This window comes from Myotis daubentonii, chromosome 17 (assembly GCF_963259705.1).
Source record: "Myotis daubentonii chromosome 17, mMyoDau2.1, whole genome shotgun sequence".
Lineage (NCBI taxonomy): Eukaryota > Metazoa > Chordata > Mammalia > Chiroptera > Vespertilionidae > Myotis > Myotis daubentonii.
In genome coordinates this window covers 7408263-7422003 of record NC_081856.1, presented here as the reverse complement: position 1 = coordinate 7422003, position 13741 = coordinate 7408263, and the positions used below count along the sequence as shown (strand labels likewise).

The following is a 13741-nucleotide window of genomic DNA, read 5'->3' as shown; positions in this document are numbered from 1 at the left end:
GACTGAAGGTCTGATCCAAGAAAAAAAATCCAGCGTAGCAATGAATTAAGGACAAGAAGGTTTCCATTCAGGTAGGAACACTTCCTATCACACATTCAGCCACCTTAAATAAAGTGTGCTGATGGCTGGGCCTGTTGTGTCTGCTTGGGAGAGATGGGTATTGCAACCTGCCCTACAAGGAAACGGTGTGCAAGTCCCTTGGAGACTGTGGTGTTTTACAGAGAATACCTTGGAGGAAAAGGGCTACAATAACAGTATGATGTTTTTTTTCCATTTTTAGCTCATTGTTGCCAGTACACTTAGTGATCTCAGTGCCTGTGGTCTAATCCTAGAGTTTAGGTATGTGGAGAACAGATTAACTCTTTGGTATTTTTTTCCTGAGACAAGTCATTTTCATAAGTATCTCCATGATCTAGCTGCTTATCAAAATTAAGTGCCATGATGGCCTCACGTCTCCTAAGCGGGGAGCAGCCCGGTAACGGTGTGAGGAAACCGGCTGGTTTCGTGTGGGGTACATCTAGTCTTACTCTCAGCATGGAAGGGAGCAGAAGGGGACTGGGGAAGGGGGAGGTCTGTTTTAACGTACCTATGTATGTCAAAACCACACCAACTTTATCTTCATTAGCAATTTGAGATAAAGGGATAACGAAGATATCCCAAGAAGAAAGATTCTAGTGACATCAAAATCAGGGCCTATTCATCTCATTCATTATTATATCCTCAGGTGTTAGCTCCTGACTCCTGGTTAGTGCTCATTGAGCAACCTTTAAAATCACGTTCCTTGCAATCCAATAAGTAAATTAAAATAGTTTTTGTCTTCAACAGTTTCTTAAATCAGCACTTAGAGAAAGGAAAACCTTGCCTTTAACTGCGAGAAACCTGAGCAGTTATTAGTTTCAGCAAATGTGCTGCCCAATGGATCTACCCCTGGCTAGAAATAGCTGTCAGACTTGGGAACCCCCGGACCTGAATGGACTTCCTATGTATAGCTTTTCCTCTCTTTAAAGGCTTGTAGAAAAATGCTGTCTTCTGTGAAAACTTGGCCTTTATAAAGGGCATAAAAACACGCAGTGATTCTTAGACCTTGAAAAGGTTTGAAATATTTTCCTTAGTCTGGGAATCCACATTTTGGAGGCATGAAAACTGAAACTCAAGGAAGTTCAATATTTTGCCCAGCATCGAATGGCAAACATCGAATGGAAAGTAGCAATGGTGGCACTCAAATCTGGCTTCTAAATCCCTTTAGCGTGGCCTATAATACATCGCAGTAGCTGCTTATTTTCATTGTCCACAACACCACATTCCCACTATGCCTCGTCCCTCGTGCTTCTTCATGAAGGATGATAACATTATTTGCAAACTTTAGCCATAATTACCTGTTTAAATATTCGCTTTTTGTAACTAATTGTGAAATGCTGTTTCTGTTAAAAATATGTAGAAGCATGCTTTTTCCTTCTCGAAATATCTCCGCCTGAGTTTATGACCTTTTACTGTTGATGGGTGAACATGACCTGTCTGCTTGGAAAAGATGAATTCAAGGGTTCTTATGTGTTAAATATTTACCTCACTCCCTGCAATGTGCATAGAACCCTTTTTCCTGAAATTTTGAGCACCAACTAGAAAAATAGAAAATCTTCATACTCAAGTAGTTTTTCCTGCAGTCAGTGAAAAGTTTCCACTTGGAGATATTTAATTTCTGAATCCATTGTAATTCTTCATCAGATAAGTTGGTTTTTGTTTGTTAAAACCAGTATTCTGTACTTAGTTTGTTGAATGTTTCTGATAATAAAATATAGTCATAATGGTAATTTCCAGTACTGACAATAGAGTTGGTAATAGAGACAATCTATATTGATAGTAAAGTGATTTTTATAATGTAAAAAATGTCATAATGTTTCCAGATAATCTGTCTCCTGGATCAAAATGTACTTATTATTAATCCCTCACTTTACAAAAATTTTTAAATTTCACTAATATAATGATTTTACCACATCTTTTAATTCATATTTTAAGATACTTTGTTCAGTGCATTATCTCATTTTAAAATGAGATTACTATATATTATATATTAGGTAAATATTAACATATAGTTCTTAATGGCTATATTAATACTTAATTACTCAGATTTGTTTAATTCCTACTGCTGTTCTTTAGCATTCGCTTTCTCTCTGGAGTCTATCCTACTGACTTCAAAAGCTTGCAAAGTCAGAAAGCCCCATTTAAAGTGAATGGATGGACAATGCTTTAAATAACATAGTGATAGTTTCAAAGAAGGCGATTAAACTTTGTGCTGAAGATCATCCCTTTAATAAAGAGATTAATAATAATTCTAACACTCAGACGTATAATAAGGATGAAAACCGTTAATGATAATACTGAACAATGACATTTTTAGTAAAGGGAGATATGAAATACTATTTAGGAAACTAGTATTGCAAAGCAGATAAAGTGACAAAGATTATACATTATTTAAAATGTGTTCAAACATAGTCATAGCAACTGTTTTTCTTTCTGGCTGCAAAGAGGCATATTGGAGTGTTTAAGCACTATTGCAATTGGAATAGCTAGTTAGACACTACACAGAAAATACTTGATTGCAGAAGAGCAGATGTTAGCATATGTGGGAATGTGTGTGCTTAATGAATGCATTTTTACTCATTCAGGAAGGAAAAGAAGGCCATTTTTACTTTAAACGTGGCATTGGGATATGTTAAAGTGCCATTCTTAGACTTTTGCCTCTGTTACTGTTCCTCTGGCATTCCCCAAAGGGTACCATCCTTCATTCATCCAAGCCAGAAACTTGGAAGCAATCCCAGGATCCTCATTGTAGGTCCCCTACCTTCCTGCTCTCCATCCAGTAAGCCACGGATTCCCGGCTCTCCGATAGCAGATAGCTCTCACCAGTGTACATTGTTCGGTCACTCTCCAGGCCACAGCTTCCCACTGACCCACTTCTACTCCTTGTGAGCAGGCCACCTTTCAATGTCCCTCATCCTAGGCCAGTGGTCGGCAAACTCATTAGTCAACAGAGCCAAATATCAACAGTACAACGATTGCAATTTCTTTTGAGAGCCAAATTTTTTAAACTTAAACTATATAGGTAGGTACATTGTTATTAACTTAATTAGGGTACTCCTAAGCTGACCTTTGCTAAAAAAGTCTTCAATCTGATTGAGGTACGTTCACTGAGGTCGACCCCTTCCAACTCTCCCATCCACACTCGTCTTGTATACTTGTTTCGTTTATCTCCTTTCATTCATCCTCTCTATATGTGCAAACCATCTCAACATACCTTTCTCAATCCTCGACACTACATCTTCTTTCACTCCACAACGTTCCCTAAAATTAACTTAATAAACTTAAAGTTTTAAGTCAACTTCGCACGTGGTATTTTGTGGAAGAGCCACACTCAAGGGGCCAAAGAGCCGCATGTGGCTTGTGAGCCGCGGTTTGCCGACCACTGTCCTAGGCGATGGCACTTTTGGAAGCTCCACACACAGCATATTAAATGTATTAAAATGTGCCCAAATTAAAGATTCAATATAATTTATAGATAACTAACTATAGGAGAGCTGAGTGACCCTGCGTTTGATGAGATGTGCTAATATAGTGATAAAATATTAATTAAGTAGTTCTCTATCTCAGTTTTGCAGGTTTTTCACACTATAGAATTATTTTTTCTGGTGTTAAATAATTTTGTAACTCCCTCTCAAATTCAAGGTCCGTGGAAGTGTGCTTTTCCTATCAGTGAGGTGTCTGAGATGAGGGCCGTCACATGGACAAGAAGACCAGATACCCGGGAGTTGGAATGTAAAGTGTTTATAGAACAAGTATAAAAATCAAGGAAGAGCCTGTAGTGTCAATTAATATTATGTGTATCAGATCGTGGTTTTAAAAAGCAGAATTTGTTGGGATGTCAATAAAATATCACCTTATAGAGTAATGTCTCAAAAACATAAAATAAAGTTTAGTATACTGTAAAAACAAATATTGAAAATGGCAACTGGTTTAGTAAGTGGTCAAATCATCTCTCGGTTTCAAGACTTAATGCTTCTAAACCTTTGTTATTTCATCTTTAAAATGGAGATAATGAGAGTACCTATTTGATAGAATTGCTGCGATACTGAACTTATATAACTCACATAAACTTCTTAATGTTATAGCTGGCAAATATGTGGTATTTTTGTTATTATTATTGACTAGAGGCCCGGTGCACTGACATTCCTGCACTTGGGGATGGTGGGGCGCATCCCTCAGCCTTGCCTGTACCCTCTCACAGTCCTGGAGCCCTCAGGGCACGTCCGACTGATGACTTAGGCCTCCTCCCCACCTAAGCTGGCAGTCAGACATCCATAGAACTGCCATGGAGGCGGGAGAGGCTCCTGCCACCATGCCACCGCCTCTGCGCTCACCAGCAGTGAGCCCATCTTTGGCTGAGTGGTGCTCCCCCTGTGGGAGTTCACTGACCACCAGGGGCAGCTCCTGCGTTGAGCATCTGCCCCCTGGTGGTCAGTGCAACTCATAGTGACAGTCCGTTCTGCCATTCAGTTGATTTAGCCTTTTATTATCTCTCTATATAAAAAGCCTGTTGTCATGATGCCCTTATACCGTAACAACCGATCAGCAGGAGGCTGTGTGCACGGCAGGTACACGCGGGTAAGCAGGGTCTTGACGCTGTGTCCCCGCGAGCACCAGTGGGGACTTGACTAGGAGGTGCATCATGGGAGTCCTGCGGTGCTGGCCGCAGGGTGGGACTCTGGGACTCGGGGCCATTGTGCAGCACACCGGCCCTGCAGGGCGGGACTCCGGGACTTGGGCAGCCCCGCGGTGCGGGCAGGATCCCGGGTCTTGTGCGATTTCGTGCGGTGGGTCACTAGCATAGGATAATGCACTAGTAAACAAAAGCCGTTTCAGGATTCTTGTGGTCATTGTTACAACTTAGAATAGAAGAAAAAAATACTACTCAGCTTGATGTGACTTTTCATTATAATTTTAAAGATGGAAATGTTAATAATGAGTGATTTTGAGAAGAAATGTGTCATTGTTCAAACATCCTTTTAAAAGCTAAATATTTATTTGAGGTAGAAAAAAAACAGTCTTAGTTTAATGTAAAGGTATATATTTTAACAGTATCTTTCCTCCTTGGACTCCTCCAGAGCCAGAAAAGGAGAATATAAGACAGCGATTTAGAAAGTACTGCGTTATATAACAAAGAACAGCACCAGCCGCAGGCTCTTCATGCTTCTGTGATTTTGATGTGAATAACCCCAGGTTCTCAGTCTGACATCAGTACTACCACTGACTGAGTGAGACACAGTCCAGTTGATTAACCCCTCTCTGCTTTAGTGCTTCATCTGTAACGTACAAATAATATTACTTGTCACTTGACAACCCTGGGTGCTTCTCCAGCTAATTGACTGTCTCAGCAGGGATGCTACAAAGGGTTTATAAATGATTTATAAATCATTTGCAATATTAAATAAATGATGTAAAAAGCCCTAACAAAGGACAGAACAAATCATTCCATGCAGTGATTTGCTACTTTCGTCGTATATGTTTTGTAAAAAAACAAAACTTATAAAGAGGTAGCCCTCAATAAAGTGAAAATAGGATAGATTACTAGGAATTCTAGACTGCTTTTGATTGCTGTTATCTTTTAAAATCTGTTGTTATAATTAAGAATATACAGACGAAAATGTGTATTAGTGGGAATAATTACACTTTATCTCCTTGTATTAAAACTCTTACAAGCCCTAGTCAGTTTGGCTCAGTGGATAGAGCATCGGCCTGCAGACCAAAGGGTCCCGGTTCATCTGGGCAAGGGCAAGTACCTTAGTTGCAGGCTCCTCCCTGGCCTGGGCCCTCATCTGGGCTTGTGCAAGAGGCAACCAATCCATGTGTTTCTCTCACATCGATGTTTCTCTCTGTCTTTCCCCCTCTCTACTACCCTCCTTAAAATCAATGAAAAAGATATCCTTGGGCAAGGATTAACAACAACAAGTCTTACGGGACAGGAAAAAGAACTAAGTAGAAGTAAGGAAGGCTTACTTTCACTATTGACAATGGTAGAACCTTGACAAATGTACTTAACCAAGAAGGATATTGAGTAAGATAATTAAAAACAGATCTATGAAACAATTTTTGTAGATGTAACATCAACATATAAAATCCTGTGCCAAGCATTGTAGGGGACTCCAAAATCAAAGAGCCAGATCTCAAAGAAAACATAATACATCCCTATTAAAGTAACATGAAAATAATTATTGCATAGTGGTGAATTAAATAAACACCGTAATAAACATTATTATTATTATTACGATGGTAAATTGGAGAAGAATAGGTTTAGGTAAGTAAGTAGTTGGCCCACAGTTGCAATAGTCAAGAAAGAGATGACGAAGGTAATGACCAGAAAAAGAATGGAAATGAAGAATACTGAAGTCACATTGAATGGGTAGAGTTAAAACATGAGTTTTATGAAATGATTGGATGTGAGGAATTAGTGAGATGGAGTAATTGAAGACAATTCTAATTTATCTATCATAGACACCTGAGAAAACAGTGTTACTGTACACTATAGTATGAGGGGAATGAATAGTTTTGAGGGTGAAGGTGAAGATAAAGCAAAAAATTCCATTTTGAACTTACTAAATGTGAGTTTTCAAGGACATTAATGGTGGAATACCCACTAGGCAGTAAAAGCTCTCAAACTACCGGGCCACAAATTTATAGATTTGATAGTCACATACACACAGCTGGCACTTAAGAATTACCAAACAGAACTTAAAGAACAAAGAGGAGAATAAAGATTCTTTAAGAGGTAAGTGGAAGAAAGAGCAAGAAGAAATATGAGAAGATTATAGGGGAACTGAAAGTATAATATCTGTGGTAGATTAGGGAGAAAAAAAGGACTTGCATGCATGCATCTAGGCATAACCAATGGACACAGACAGTAGGAGGGTGAGGGCCTGTGCTGGGGGGTGGGAGTGGGCAGGGAGTGGTCAATGGGGGAAAAGGGAGACATATGTAATACTTTAAACAATAAATAATTTAAATTAAAAAAAGAGAGGGGTAACAATGTGAACTGCTGTGTACAGTTGTTATAGATGATTATTGTGAAAAACCTATTGAATTTTGTGATTAATCTGTAACAGTCTTTCTTTGAGAAAACAATGGTAAATTGATAGCTATGAAAGTCAAATGGCAAAGGAATTAAAAGTAAAATAACCCTGACCAGTTTGGCTCAGTGGATAGGGTGTTGGCCTGCGGACTCAAGGGTCCCAGGTTCGATTCTGATCAAGGGCATGTACCTTGGTTGCGGGCATATACCCAGTAGGGGGTGTGCAGGAGGCAGCTGATCTGATGTTTCTAACTCTCTACGCCTCTCCCTTCCTCTCTTTAAAAAAATCAATAAAATATATTTTAAAAAAGTAAAATCATATAGAGGCAATAGGAACAATCAGCACCCACCTCTATTCCTGTAAGTCTGACAGTAAATGAAATTAAAACAGGGGAGTATATTAAAGAACATGCCACACATACCACGTTAAAAGAAGGAATTATTTTACAACAAGGAAAATGCAAGCAATTTTATAGGCATTGGGGAAGTAGGAAAAATGAGACTGCAAAAGCACAAGACAGACTTGAAGACCTGTAATGGAAGGGAAGATGGAATCAGCACCAGTCAGGTGTTAATATTGGGCAAAAGGATTCTTGAATGAGGAGAGAAAGACACCTTTTGATGTGATAATAGAGGGGAATTGATGAAATTCATGTAAGCCAAGTCTTGCCATAAAGTCAATGGGCAAGATGTTCTGTGAAGAGTAGGAAAATGAAATATAAGTAAAACTGAAAAAGGTGAAGGGATTGAGAAGTACAGGTTGGTTGTTACAGAATAATCGTGTGGATGCAAAGTACAGCATTGGGAGTTAGTCAATAATATCGTGGTAGCTATGTATGGGGCCAGGTGGGTACTGGAAATATTGGGAGACCATTCTGAAAAGTACATGATTGTCTCACCACTATGCTGTACATCTGAACTTACACAGAATAATAGTGAAAGTGAATTGTAATGGAAAAAAAACTGAAGAAGCACAGAAAAATAAAAAATTGCTATTGTTAGTGTGGTGAAAGAGATAGCTAGAAATGAGCCAAGGGATTTATGAGTAGCTGTAAGGTCACCTGTTCTTTATTTCCTTAAGGAAGACAGCTGTGCCTCTGGCTTCATAAAATTTACAGGCTTGGATTTCTCATTATAAAGTTTTGATTTGTTAAGCATTGTGTAAAGAAAAAACGGGATTTGAATCTTGGCTAAAGAAAGTTTCTGAAGAAGAAATTAATGATATAATTGACTAGGTATGTTATAAATTACAAAAAATATGAAAATGTGTTCATGTATTGATAGATAGATGAGAGATAGATTTAAAGGCATCAGGGTCACAATGATCACATCAGAAATAAATTGATGAATAGGAAAACAATTGAGAGGAATGATCAATAGTATCAAATACTGGAACTTTGAAATGAGAATTTTTATTACATGGTGGCAATCAGGGAAGAGGTGGAGACCTTCCTCCAACTAAGGAGTTGGGATACTATCTCTAATAGTATTAGTCAAAATGTACTGTGAAAATCATTAAGAGACATTCTATTTTTCTCATATTTTATTCTAGCAATGTTTTGTGGTAAAAGGTCAGTGCTGTGGGTTTAGAATAAACACACACACATGATTTGACGTGACCTAGTTAATAGATGTTGGCCTGTATCTGTGATACAACTCAGTACGTGAGGTCGCTTTTTTAAGTGTGGTTTTGATAGAACATGATCCAAACTCCTGTGAAGGGCAATCCGGGAGCATGTAAGTCACGGTCTGATGCGGGGATTATAATTATGCCTTCACAGAGGAGGCTTGTGTGGACATTTTCAAATCAACTTGTTGCTATTAATAGGGTTGTGGTTCTTGATTTTCTTCCCTTGATGTCATTCACTCCAAAGTGTAACTAGATGATAGACCAATTCAAGGGAAAAGAGAATTGAAGTAGCATCAAGTCCCGGAACCCTGTCCAGAGTTCCTGAGACTTAGTTTGACACCCTGTGGCTTGTGAGATTAAGTGGCTGTTTTGGAAATAAGCTACTAGATTGTTTTTAAGATGGAATTAGACAAGTAATATCCTAAGACAGCAAAATAAAAGAGAAAAAGATGGATAATACTTAGCATGGTAATAGATCAGCTGCTACTTCGTCGTGGTCAGAAAACCACGGCTCGCGAGCCACATGCGGCTCTCTGGCCCCTTGAGTGTGGCTCTTCCACAAAATACCATGTGTGGGCGCGCACGTACAGTGCAACTGAAACTTCGTGGCCCATGCGCAGAAGTCGGTATTTTGTGAAAGAGCCACACTCAAGGGCCAAAGAGCTGCATGTGGCTCGCGAGCCGCGGTTTGCTGAGCCGCAGTTTGCCAACCACTAGAGGATTCTAGGAATTAATTATTTACTTAAATTCTTTACAAAACAGTTTCCTCCTCTAATCCATAGAGTTCATCAATAGCTTCCTCTTACTATGTACATCAATGGTTCTCAAAGTTTGGCCCCTGAATTCCTGCACGTCCCCCCAGCCCTTTCAGTCATTCCCAGAGACACCTTCAATAGGTTCTCAAGTTCAAAAGAATTCCCATAGTAACCCTCATGCTGTCTGCCTTGTTTGCTTGTCTGCCATTTGCACCGCTGGCGCAGAGGTGGTGGGGAAACGCTGCACCTCAGCACTGGTCGAGTCCGTGGCCCCAACACTCCTAGCAGCCCTGGGATCCCTCACCACCCACACTCACAGTTAATATTATTTTACATGCAAATTTACCTAAGAATGTACTTGGTGAGACAGTAAAAAAAATATTTTGTCAAATCTCGCCCTTTAAGTGTGGGTCTTTTTAATATTCTGTGTGATGTTGGGGGCTCCCCAGGCACTTCTGCCAGGTACCAAGGGCATGGCCATCTAAGTAACTGCTTGACGGCGGCAGAACGAGCACCTTTTCCCATGAATCACCATTTTTACACGAAAGAACAACTGACAGGCAAACTGTGGTTTCTCAAATTTGGGTATTTGGCAGAGTTTTCTTGAAAATGAACAAAGTGAGCCTGTCACTTTAAGGGATCCAAAATCCAACTGAATCTGTTGCCAGTGAAAAAATCTGAGCGTTGAGACAAAAATTACCATTTTGGAAAACTTATCTGTTCCTGGGGACTTGTCAGTTTTTCACTTCTAAAAGACTTTTTTGATGAGAGAGCTGGCTATAATAATAAACTTAATACTATATAGTGAAATATGATAGAATTTGGAAATTTTATATAACCCAAGAAACCAGTATTTACCAAATGACGAATGCCTGATATTTTTAAAAATATGCGTAGGCGAAAGAGCCATTTAAAGCACTAGGTATACAACAGGTTTTAATAAAACAGAATCTGGAAAGCATATTAATATGGCTTTAGATTACACATTGCAAAAATTTAAAAAATCTGCAATTATCCCAAAAGGCTATTGCAATTTGCCTCACTTTTCCAACCCCCCCCCCAAAAAAAAATCTGTGTGAGGCCAGATTTTCTTCACATACTTCAACTAAAACAACAGATTGAGACAGATTGATTACAGAAGCAGATCTGAGAGACCAGATGTCTTTCATTAAGCCAGACATTTGCAAATTTAAGCCAGAGAATTACAAAATTTAAAGCAATGCCATTCTTGTCGCTTTTTTTTTTTGCTTTGGAAAATATATTTTATTTTATTAGAAATATTTATGGAAACATTTAATGGTTTATTATCTATATTTTAAGTAATTAACAAATATTTAACTCAATTTGTCATGTGGTAAATATTGGCAGATATAACCACAGAAACAAAAGCTCACTGGAGTTCTCAATAATTTTTTAGAAAGTTATGAAAATCTGAGTCAAAATACTTCCGAAACACTAATGTAGACCACGCCCTAAGAACATAGTAATATACTCAAGGGCTTTTAATATTCCCCAGGATTTCATAAAGTAACAGTTGGGACGTTAAAGAATTGCCTTTGTAATAATGGGACCGGAAGATTTTTCCTTCTCTTTTAAACTTAAGTCATGTCGTTCACATTAGAAAGAAAGACGTCTCCAGTGCATGCTGATGGCATTCTCTCCATTCTTTCTTCCAAGTCAGTGAGTCTCATTTCATGTGTCCCCATTTGCAGGAGTAAAATTAGCATGACATCCAGTCACCATTTGGCTCATGACTCAATGTCACTATAAAGATCATTTTAGCAGCTTCACAGGCCCAACTTCTTCTAGGGTACATCTATGTGGAACTCTTCAATTTGTGTAATACAGGACATGTAAGTACATACCTTTCCTAGCCTCTTGCACTCTATCTACATCTGTAAATTCTACTAGAGTAAAATCTTCTGGTTTATTTTCTCAAGGACTTTGTGTATATGATATTTCAAAAGGTAAAAGTTACAAACAAGGAAAAGACCAGCACGGATCATGAATCTCAGTTTAGAAAGCCTTTATACAAGGGAAGAATCTTTAGACCACCAGCGTACCGTACTCCTTGTGTTAAAGAGTGAGGTAGGGGAACTTTTTAAGGGGGAGAAGAAAGAGCAAGCTTATTTCTTAGGCGTGGATTTTGACTGAACTTTCAGATATAAATATTACAGATTTATGCTTTAAATTTTAACCTACCTTTAAATAATACAGTACTTAAATAATAAAGTGTCTTTTCTCCTCTCTAATCAGACGTTAAATATTAGTACAATTGGGTCTTTTGTAAACCTGGATACAAAAAAATAGCAGCATGTTATCTTGTTTATATCTAATACTACCGTTTTGCCATGTCTAGAAAATTCTAATTATAGCAACATAAACAGGGACACGCTAGTGAAGATTCAAAGCCCACTTTTGGTAAATTGTCCAGGCTTTATTCCGACTCGCTTATTTTTATAAAGCCAGACTGTTTGCTAATTACTTCTCTTTAAGCCTCTGCCAGCTGCTGACATTTATTAGAATTTTGGTGACTTTCATAATTTTTTTGGTGAATATCTGTCAGAAAACATCACTTGGCAACAGTTTCCCCAGAATTTCTAAGCAAAACTTTTGGTGTAACTGAAGAGCTATGGCTACATATTTATTAACTGAAAGAAAAAAAATAACATAGCTGCCATGCACGTAAAAATAACTGTTTTTGAGCACATAGTCAGAATTCACTAAAAGAATTATAACATGGAGAAAGAAAAAATATATTGAGTTCACAGCACCTACATATTTTGTATAAAATATAATTGTATTCCTTCACTCTCATATTTCTACATGTGCTATTTGTCAGTTATTTTTTTTACTGAAAATTAAGTCTATTGCCTGGAGAAAGAAAATGTAATAAAAATTAAATACTCCTACAATAATAACTATAATAATTATAATCACTACTATAATTGAATACCCAGGACTTAGTTTCTATGTTCCCTTAAAGGGTTAAAATTGGGTGCACATCAGTTTAGCAAATATATTTCATAAATACTATAGGAATTCTATAGGAATTAGCTCTTTTCACAATCGCCATTATTATCTTTCATTCTATTCAACTGAGTGGTTGAAGTTAAACAGCAAAAGTGGGTTCTTTTCAGATAGCAATAATTCTGGTATGAGCTTTTCCTATTTTTCACAAGGTAAATATGAGAGTCATCAAATAAAAACCAACACAACCTGGGGAAGTGATTAAATATGGATATCAAGCGAGAGAAATGAGTAAAAGATGCTCCAACATAATGTATCCATGAGGCCAGTTTTCTCTATTTGTGTGTTTTGTTGTTGTCTTGTTTTGCTTTATTGAATTTGAAATGCCTGTGCAAAACCAAGTGGAAATACCTATTCGGCAATTTCCCTGGTGTATGAGAGCTTATGAGAACAGTCTCAGTAGAAGATGCACATTTCTGCATTAGCCATAGTGAAGAATTAGATGCCTTGGGATTAGATGATTTATTCAAGTCAGGAAATGAGGAAGGGCAGGATTGATCCTTAATTCCTACAAAATGTGCCCTTATTTCAACAGGTGACCCTAGAGAAATGTGAAGAATACAAATAGGATGGAGCCAGAATAGTAAGATATCGTGGAAGCTAAGAAAGCGACAGCTGGTATTTTTAACAGCACTTCCTACCATGTGCCAAACATTGTGTTAGCCTCTTTAGATACATAATCCAAATAAATCCTCATAGCCACCTTGACTAAGTATAGTTATCACTATTTATAGATGAAGAACTGAATACAGAGGGATTAGACATAGCATAACAAGTTAATGGAAAGTCAAGGTTCAAATACAGATAGGTCTGATTCCTAGAATAGTAAATGGGCCTCATTACTTACTGTATATTCAAGGGGAGAGTTCCAAACAGAATGTAGCTGGCAGCCTCATGCACTGCAGAGACCTCAAACAGGACCAACCCTCACAAGAATGGTTAACATTAAGCTGTTACTTAATATTAATAAAGATCACTGCAGTGATCTATAAGAAAGTAGTCTACATAAAATATACTACATAAAGGCCAATGAAATACAAAGAGTATAAAGATTCATTCAAAAAAACTGAAAATAAAAATAGTTGAACCCTTCAGAGAATTTTAATGAAGGAAAAAGATTAGTCAGTGCAAAGACGAGTGAAGGTTGAGGAAAGGGTATTTGTTTGAATGGTTCGTCCAAGTTTTTTAGTTAAAGAAGACCTGAACATG

General features: G+C 37.9%; 1 protein-coding gene across 2 annotated transcripts in view; it reads left to right on the top strand.

Annotated features, from left to right (window-relative positions):
• The window catches only part of PKIA (cAMP-dependent protein kinase inhibitor alpha), a 28292-nt gene continuing 14551 nt past the window's right edge, over positions 1-13741 (top strand). The window contains exon 1 of one of the 2 annotated variants that reach the window (XM_059672691.1): positions 1-71. The gene's annotated coding sequence lies outside the window, so the exon portion shown is untranslated. Of the gene's footprint in view, positions 72-11239; positions 11356-13741 lie in introns of those variants that run through there. The other variant, XM_059672690.1, reaches the window with a different exon arrangement.